Source organism: Oncorhynchus kisutch, unplaced genomic scaffold, assembly GCF_002021735.2.
Source record: "Oncorhynchus kisutch isolate 150728-3 unplaced genomic scaffold, Okis_V2 Okis03b-Okis08b_hom, whole genome shotgun sequence".
In the NCBI taxonomy this organism is placed as follows: Eukaryota; Metazoa; Chordata; class Actinopteri; order Salmoniformes; family Salmonidae; genus Oncorhynchus; species Oncorhynchus kisutch.
Genome location: NW_022261980.1, coordinates 10,875,264 through 10,884,883, shown reverse-complemented (window position 1 = coordinate 10,884,883; position 9,620 = coordinate 10,875,264). Strand labels below are relative to the sequence as shown.

Sequence of the window (9,620 nt, the reverse complement as noted above, 5' to 3'; positions counted from 1 at the left end):
AACAGGTTTTTCTGAGATTGTTTAAATGGTAGCTGGGGAAAAGACAAACAAATGTAGCATACATTTGGACTTTCTGCTCATTTTATTATTGCATTAGTGAGCTCTCAACAGCAATGCGCAGGGACACCCCCTGGCACTGTCGATATGTAAATGAATACTCCATTCATCAGCATAAGCATATTTCCGGTTTGAGACCGATTTGATATGTAAATGAACTAATCCATTCAACAGCATAAGCATATTTCCGGTTTGAGACCGATTTGATATGTAAATGAACTAATCCATTCAACAGCATAAGCATATTTCCCGAAATGAGACCGATGTGGGGGTTTTCTGAATGACGGTATTGGGGAAGATCTCTGATTTGTGGCTTAACACCCAATACATCTGTATAGTAATAACCATACAATGTAACAACAAGACTTTTACACAAATGATTGTCGTTTCTTTTCAAATTCTGTGTTAACACCAAATGCTTTTACTTTTCAATAACAGGCTACGAAGATGGCCAACCGTTAATGGCATGTGCACACTATTTGACTTACCTTTTCAAAAGCAAACACGTCTGTCGTAAATAAACAAGTTTAGAAGTGCAATACATTGTATCTTAACCTACATCTGACGGTAATAGATGAATGTGTCAACTTTTAAATTGACCTAACGGTCCCTATCAAATGGACAAAAAAATAAATAAACCACTGACGTTAGTCAGATTTGGTCTGGTTCTAGTGGGAGAATAACGTATAAACTAATAGTTTTATTGTGAGAATAAGGAGTAAGCGTGACTATATGGTAATGTATAATGTCATGTACATACCTAAGTCAATAGTGAATGCGATAGCAATCGTGCAAAAACGGTGAGTAATATCCCTTTTGATTGGCAGAGTGGCAACCCTGTTTAGAAGCACCTGCTGCTCATCAGTTGCTCACCTGTGTTCCCTATAAATGCTGTTTTGAATGGAAAAGGTTTCTACCTACACACTGAAGAAGGCTGCAAAGCAGTCTGTGTATGTGAACACTGAGGCAGTGAAAATAATAATAACAATTAAGTAAGCTTTAAGCGACATGTTTTTGAATGCGGACCCATTACACATTTTTACTTATCTGATTTTACGGGTTTTCACGCACCAACCAAACTTATGTGAGAGCCTGACGGTCCCCTTTTGATAGGCCACACAAGTTTCAGCTTTAATCATTCCAAGTGTTCAATAGATATTTCAATAGATATTTATTTCTCCAAATTGTCCTTCAGCTTGGATAGACTGAAACGTCTGAAGTAATTAATAAACAGAGTGCAATAAATACTGGTAATAACCCGTATATTGATAAGCACATCCTCGTCTATCATTTGAACATGCTTAAAATAACCTGATAATGTTCTGAAACCTATTGGCTGTTTATCTGTTCCACTGAGGATATGACACATTTTCGAAGCAAAGTTGTTTTGTTAAAAGGTAAAGGCCAACACGGTTTAAAACCTTTTAAAATAGCCGCATTTATTAAAGGCTGGAATCAATCCCTCGCGGGAATATCGCAGATAATCTGCAATGAAATGTAAATGCAATTTCCGATTGAACCGATATAGACAGCGTTTACAGTTAATGCCGTCTCAACTCATTCCTGTTACATTTCAATCCAGCTCTAACGCGGATCTTCCGCGATTTCGACGATACAGATTGAATCCTGCCCCAAACAGCAGAAATACGTAGGCTACAATCACTCCTGCAGTGCAGAAAGTCTGTCATTAAACTTCCTGCAAGGATGCAAAAGTGAACCTCATTTGGTGCCATTCCAAATACCCCACACCAAGCCACCCAATTAGACTTGTTTTTCTCTCTCTCTCCGCACCTGCTGTCTCTAACTCTTAATGATCGGCTATGAAAAGCCAACTGACATTTATTCCTGAGGTGCTGACCTGTTGCACCCTCTACAACCACTGTGATTATTATTATCTGACCCTGCTGGTCATCTATGAACGTTTGAACATCTTGGCCATGTACTGACCACCGCACACTGCTCTTGATAGTATCACTGATATTTAATAAGCTTACGTATCAGCCTCACGGCCTTCGTCAGAGCTTTTGTGAATTTTTAAAAATTAGGGTTAGGGTTAAAAAGTCACAAAAGCTCTGACGTAGGCCGTGAGGCCGATACGTAAGCTTATTAAATATCAGTGATACTATCAAGAGCAGTGTGCGGTTTCCTTTTCCCTTCATCTTGTTCAACTGTTGCCATGCACCAGCAAATAAGATTGCTCAGATGTGCGAGTGCCTTCTGAATTTAGTACAGCACTTTGTGACAGCCCCCCCCCCCCCCCCCCCCCCCCCCCCCCCCCATTTAACATCATGAAAGGTAAACATAGGATATTCTGGAGATTTTATACACGACCATTCATGAATTTCAATCCATAGTTCACTAGGATGGGGGCACGAAAAAAATTAGATTCTAATGCAGAGGAACATAAAACACAAGGCATTTTGTCAAAATTGAATCTTTTGGGCAAGAAATCATTAACGGGATAAATGGAAGAACATATTTTAAAATGAGTTTCTTTAACTTTTGGGATAACCGGACAATTAAGGTAAAAGATAGTCGCTTTTGACTATAGCATTAGGGTTGGTCACTTCCATAGCAATATATTGAATTATAATCACCAAAAATGACTTCATTAACTGACAATCGTATCCACTTATTGTTGCATTTTTTTTAATCCAAAAGATTCAAGTCATTATTTGCAGACTTGGAAAACAGAGAACAACCTCAAATAACAAAGTGTTCATAATAAGTCCAAGTAAAGAAAGTGGAATTGCTTTGCAAACCTTCATATATTCTCTCTGAGTAATATTAACCTGAAATTGCCCAATGAACTGATCAAACGGCAAAATCTCCTAATTAGACTACAATCGCGCCATTTAAAAGGTGAAAGGGGCGTGTTTTCACTCAAATGGACAACCAATAATCAAGACCGGACAATAATATAGTCGGCATCCTCCGGCCTTTAAATAGCCTACGGCTCACAAAATGTCAGTGATCGCATCGGAAGTTAGAGGTAACATCCATTTTCTATTTCTTCAATCTTGACATATTGCAGGACGTCATGACGAACGTTCCGACGCCAACTGGTTTGGAGAGCGCGGTGGCAGAGAGAGCAACTCTTCCACGTCGCCATTCAAGCGTTTGTCGGAACTTATTTGGACCCGTCGACCATAATGCTCTGAACCGCGAGTTGAAGGCGAAGCTGAAGGAAATATCTGAACGAGACCAGCGTCGATGGAATTTCCACTTCGAGACAGACGCACCGATTCCCGGGATTTATGAATGGGAAGGAATGTCAGCGGAGTCGATGCCTGCCTTCTACCAGGTGTCGGAAGTTGGCGGACGCAGGTAAGGCAAGCCCTAGCCTTTTTCTGACCAATCAGTCTTCACTGAGCTCAGTGGCGACTTTAGTATGTAAATCTTGGTGGTGCGAACTCCATATTTTCTTATGCATACCAGCAAAGCCACAATACATTAATTGCACTAACCACGACAAGCGTTCCCACAAACTGTTAGGGCCTACATATAGTTATCCCAGTAGAGTTCTTTCCAGCACAATGGATCGAATGAAGCCTCTTACAATAGGTGCCATTTCTCGAACGGGTTGTAGGCTACATGTGCACCACCAAGTCAGAACAGGAGGTGAAAATAGACCAAATGATTAGGTTGAAGCATATGTGCTACGATCAGCTTGATACACAACATACACGTAGTATTACTTTATCTACAGTATACATTTCTCCCTGGCATATTACATGATTGATGCAGCACCATACAATGTTTTTTGACTCACCTTGTGATCTGATCACGTAAACAGGAAGATTCCGTGGTGGTCCTTTGTGGGCATTTTGTTAGTCTGGCATTCTCTAGCTTTATGGTAAACACACCACTCCATTGAATAGCAGGCTAGTGGTTGCTTTGCAGTGCTTGCAGTTAGCCACTGATTCCTTCCAAACGACATTGTTGAATTTTGTTATTTCCAACTTGTGTGATCTTTATAGCCGATGAGCACCAATATGTTACATTTTACTTATCTTCATATGACAAGGATTAAAATGCATTGGTTTGATTTAATGATGCCCGCTAGTTAAAATGCATTGGTTTGATTTAATGATGCCCGCTAGTTAAAATGCATTGGTTTGCTTTAATGATGCCCGCTAGTTAAAATGCATTGGTTTGATTTAATGATGCCCGCTAGTTAAAATGCATTGGTTTGATTTAATGATGCCCGCTAGTTAAAATGCATTGGTTTGCTTTAATGATGCCCGCTAGTTAAAATGCATTGGTTTGATTTAATGATGCCCGCTAGTTAAAATGCATTGGTTTGCTTTAATGATGCCCGCTAGTTAAAATGCATTGGTTTGATTTAATGATGCCCGCTAGTTAAAATGCATTGGTTTGATTTAATGATGCCCGCTAGTTAAAATGCATTGGTTTGCTTTAATGATGCCCGCTAGTTAAAATGCATTGGTTTGATTTAATGATGCCCGCTAGTTAAAATGCATTGGTTTGCTTTAATGATGCCCGCTAGTTAAAATGCATTGGTTTGATTTAATGATGCCCGCTAGTTAAAATGCATTGGTTTGATTTAATGATGCCCGCTAGTTAAAATGCATTGGTTTGATTTAATGATGCCCGCTAGTTAAAATGTTGACCTGTTCAGTCCAAAGCTGCTGTACATATAATTTGACATTGAGCCTTTTTTTTTTTTTTTGAAGGCCACTTAATAATATATGACAGGACCCAAACAGCTGAAATGTGTCAATCCTTACTAAGGATTTAATCTGGACTATGTACTGTCCCCATGAGTGACAGAACACTGAGCCAGTCATGGCACAATGTTCCTATTTGCTGCTTGCTTGCCGCACCACCACAAGGCACTGAGAGGCTGAAAGGCATGTATTTTGGAGCTGCCTTAAGAAAACAAACCTTGTTCGTATGGGCTTTAAATCAGTATTTTTGTTACGTTTGCAAACTGACACTATTAATGCCAAAATAACAGGAAGCCCCAATTTATTTTCTGCTAGAAATGTAGAGACCTTAGGTTGTGGATGCTATACTGACCCAGCTTTGCTGGAACATGCTTGAAAGTTATTTTCTTAGCTAAACCCACGTTTTTAAAGAAATGATATATATTAATAAACCACGAGGCCAGGTCTACAGGTAGACCAGAAGCCACATCCTTTTTAATTGGCAGATGAGGGGCAACCCTGATTAGAAGCACCTGCTGCTCACCTGTTCCCTATGCTGGTTTGAATGAAAATGATGAAACCCACACACTGAAGGCTAAAGCAGAAACGTCTGTGTACGCAGCGACTATACGAAATGAAGTGAACGTTAAGCAACTACTTTATGAATGCGGGCCATCACATTTTATCACATCTAAAATTACGGGTTTTACTCACCAACTTAACCTCTAGGCGAGTCCGATGTTCCTCTTTAGAAAAGCCACGACTTTTTTTCCCCCGCTTGATTATGTTTTCAATAGATTCTCCAAATTGTCCTACAGTTTGGATATGCAGAAACGCTTAAAGTAATAACCAGTATGTCATTGGAACAGGCTTCAAATAACGGCATATGTTCTGAAACCTATTAGCTGTACCTGTTCCACTGAGGATCAGGCACATTTTCAATGTTTGTGTTTAGAAAGGTGTAGGTCTACACGGTATAAAGCCTATTAAAATATACACCTGTTTAGGGCTAGATTGAATTTGTATCGCGGAAGATCGGCCTTAAAATGTAAAGGTAATTTCCGATTGATCCGACATCCAGGGTTTACCGTGAACGCAGTCTCCGCTCATTGCCTTTTCAACTGTGACGATGCCTAGAAACATTTGATTTGGATGTGTGGTATGAAAAATGACGACGTAAAATATTCTGAAATTGGAGGTTTGAATTTATCAAGCCTAAAAAGCCTTATTTGAATGATGAGTTAATGGATCTAGGGTCAGTAATGCGCAAGGCTGAGTACCTATTGTTAGTGTAACACTGGGAATACAAGAGAATAGTGTATGAATTAAAAAAATGGCTTGTTAAGACTGCCTTTTTTATTTTGATGGCGAACTGAACAAGAACCGCAGAACATGTTGTGTAGTCAATTGGTGTGTAAAATATCGACTCGTGATGAAATAAACACACAGATAACCAGCTACTAAAGTGTTTCAGATTTGTTTTGGTGAAGACATTCTTGAGTTTAATAGCATTTATAAAAAATGTTTTTATTGATAAACATGACCTTTCTATACGCAACATCTGCCCTGGCCGACTCGGCAAGTAGAGCTCCTTGGGAGTTATAGGAAACACTCAAAGATATTGGTTATGCTAAGTATTACAAACTGTATCAGACATGCGTGTGTTCTGGACTATTCAGCAGGAGTTTTGGGTGCCAAGAGGTATTTTAAAAACGAACGTGTTCATAACCGAGCAGTACGTTACTTTTTAGGTCCACGTTTGCACCTATACTTGGAATAACTCGGGACATGGGCTGGGAACCAGGTGAGATGGATGACGTCTATGGTGACACTTTGGAATAGACTGTTGGCTTTGCCAGAATAGTTAGCAGTTTCAGTGGCATCTATCCATAGGGGGCGCCTGGGCAACTGAAATGTCTGACTGAACATCTGCACGAATCTAATTTAAGGGAGACATGGATATTATTAAACAACTGATGCAATATGAAGACGATGGGTGGAAGAGATTAATCATGAGCCTGTTTGAGTTAAGGGTGAATTCGTAAGATATTATGTCTGACCTTTCTAAAAGTAAGATCGCATGTGCCCCGATCAGGGATATTGCCTCTGCGTAGTGAAACACTTCGGTATTGTGGTGAAGAGGAAAGACGATTTAACTATTGTGACCTTGAAGAAATGCCGGATCAAATTAGTTTAATTCTCGATTGCCCTTTTCTACCATGATATGAAGGTTCTCTTATTCCAGAAACCACACCAGATATGCACTATGTGGCTGAGTGGAGGAATTTGTGTTTTGTCCCTTGTATTTCCGTTTGAGGAATATTTAAATAAAGCCTGGAATAAAAGGGCTACCTGTAATTAAATTGTACTAATATTTAGCTTGTGTGTATAGGCTTGTCTGTTATGAGTACTTTGTGCCAGACTGCAATCTAGTAACTCATGTTGTTTTTCTGTGTTTACTGCTCCAGGGTTGTAATTATTGTTTGCTTAATCTTATGTACTATGTATTGATTTGTTATTTTTCACTGTGCTGCGCAATGCAGTGAATGCCGGAATAATGAATTTATTTGCCATAGTGAATTATTGTTTGTCAATTAATCCCATAAGGGGTGGGATGACGGTTTGACACAAATACAATTTAATTCCAGTCAACGCCGTTATTCCGCGATTTCAACGATCGATTGAATCCAGCCCTAAACCGCAGAAATCCGTAGGCTACAATCCATCCTGCAGTGCAGAAAGGTTAAATAATTAAACCCCCTGCAAGTATGCAAAAGTTAACCTCATTTGGCGCCATTCCTAAACATTTTTAAAGTTTCCTGTACACCAAGTCAGAACCATAGGATAAAGGGGGCGTAAAAACAGACAATGAAAGTTCTTAAAATCTGACAGTTCCATAAAATAGGGTAATATGGGAGGAGGGGAGGGACCAAATTGTTAGGGTAGTCACATGGCCTACTAACGGCTTACTGACCCTGGCATATTACATCAATATTACATCATTTATGCAGCATACAATACGTTTTTGGACAGGAAGATGGCACAGTGGGCAAATTGTCATGTGACTTTGTCAGTCTGGCATTCTCTGGATTTATGGTGCTTTCTAGATCACTGGGAACTTGGGGGTTTGAAACGAGGTTGAATCGTCATCACTCTAGACTTGGAACTCGGAGTTAGATTTTGAATGCTCATCCATTTACCCAGTCTGCACTCTTTCCCCCCCCCCCCAAATGTTGTTACTGTGAATGTTTATCCTTAAGCTTGGATAAGAGCCTTAAACCCAGACTTGGACCCCACACCCTCCACCAACTAGCTGGCAGTGGAGGTCAACCTTTTTTTAGGGATTGTTTTGCAACTCCGCCTCTGACTCCTTCCAAACCACTCATTGTTGAAATTGCATTTTCCAACTTGTGTAATGTTTATGGTCGATGCCCTTGAGGCTTCTTGGATTGGAATGTCTAATGTAACTATGGCAGCACCCGAGGGGGGCATGAACTTTCTGGCGCTCCCTGTCGTTTATTTTTCTTAAGACAGGTGAGGCTCCGCTGCCCCACCTGCCCTGAATGACTAGTTGTCACTAACACAAACTCTTTAATGGGAAACTTGTTTTAATGACTTGCCGACTACATAATGTTGATCTTGTATTATTGACTAGTATGAATTGAAGGCTAACCGTTCTGCACTTCTTCCCTGCAGATTTGTTCCCGAGGAGAAGATCAATGTCTGAGATGACTAGCCCCCAGCACAATTCTTCTCTCAATTCCCCTTGAAGAAACGAGGGAACCTTTCGATTAACCACGCTGACAAATGCTACCATCTGCTACCATCTGCCGCTTCTGCAGTTAATATTTTCCATCTCGGGCCAAAAGATGGAGTAACCCTCTCAAATAAGCAACATATGTTTATGCCAAAGTAACAATGTATTTAAAAAAGAATAATTCAATTAACTTGTGTTAATTTATTACGTGTGATTGTTTGAAATGGCATCTGTGAAAGACAATTTTGGTGACTTTCTGCTCACTTAATTGCATTAGTGAGCCCTCAAATGATACTTAAGCTTAATTTGCTACATAGGTTATCTGCCTTTTTCAATTATTTTCCATTGGACAAAAGATGTAACCCACATGATGGCCTAGGTTTTTTGCCAAAGTAACAATGTTTTTAAATTATTTGATTTCAACTAATTTATGTTTTAATTCAATTTAAGTTTTCTGCGATTGTTTAAATGGTAGCTGGGGAAACTATTAAAACAATGTAGTTTACATTTGGACTTCTCATTTTATTGTATTAGTGAGCCCTCAAATGGCTAACGAGATGAACAGGGACACTACCTGCCCATGACCACCCCTCACACACAATAGAGAAACAAGAGCAGCAGTCGTTCCATTTGACAGCACTTGAAGAGTGCCTCAACAAATTGTAAAAGTAGACCTATAGACTAGCCCTACACTGAATCATTTATGAGATCTGCCTCATTATGGCTCGTTGGTAGATATACTAATCCCACGAGCTTTAAATTTACTGCTCATTATTCCGCACGGAGATGCAGATGCTATTACCCTCGCTGTCGATATGCAAATCAACTCATCCATTCTACAGCATGTAAGCATATTTCCGATATGAGACCAATGTGGGGGGTTTTCCGATTGACTAGCCCTTAACAGGGATTTGGGGAAGATCTGATTTGTGCCTTAACACCTAAAACAGCTGTATAGTAATACACCAAACAATATAACAAGTAATCAAGATTACACATGATTGGCGTTTCTTTTCAAATTCTGTAACTCCAAGTGCTTTCGCTTTTCCATATCAGGCTATGAAGATGGCCAACCGTTAAGTCAGTGTGCCCCTGCCATTATCTTCTATAAAGCAAATACGCCAGGTGTGTAAAAT

General features: G+C 39.8%; 1 long non-coding RNA gene across 1 annotated transcript; it reads left to right on the top strand.

Annotated features, from left to right (window-relative positions):
- Nucleotides 1–3,004: 3,004 nt before the first annotated feature.
- On the top strand, nucleotides 3,005–8,991 carry LOC109883692 (uncharacterized). The gene is made up of 2 exons (XR_002254218.2): nucleotides 3,005–3,384; nucleotides 8,424–8,991. It is a non-coding gene; the product is annotated as an uncharacterized LOC109883692 (long non-coding RNA).
- The last annotated feature ends 629 nt before the right edge of the window (nucleotides 8,992–9,620 follow it).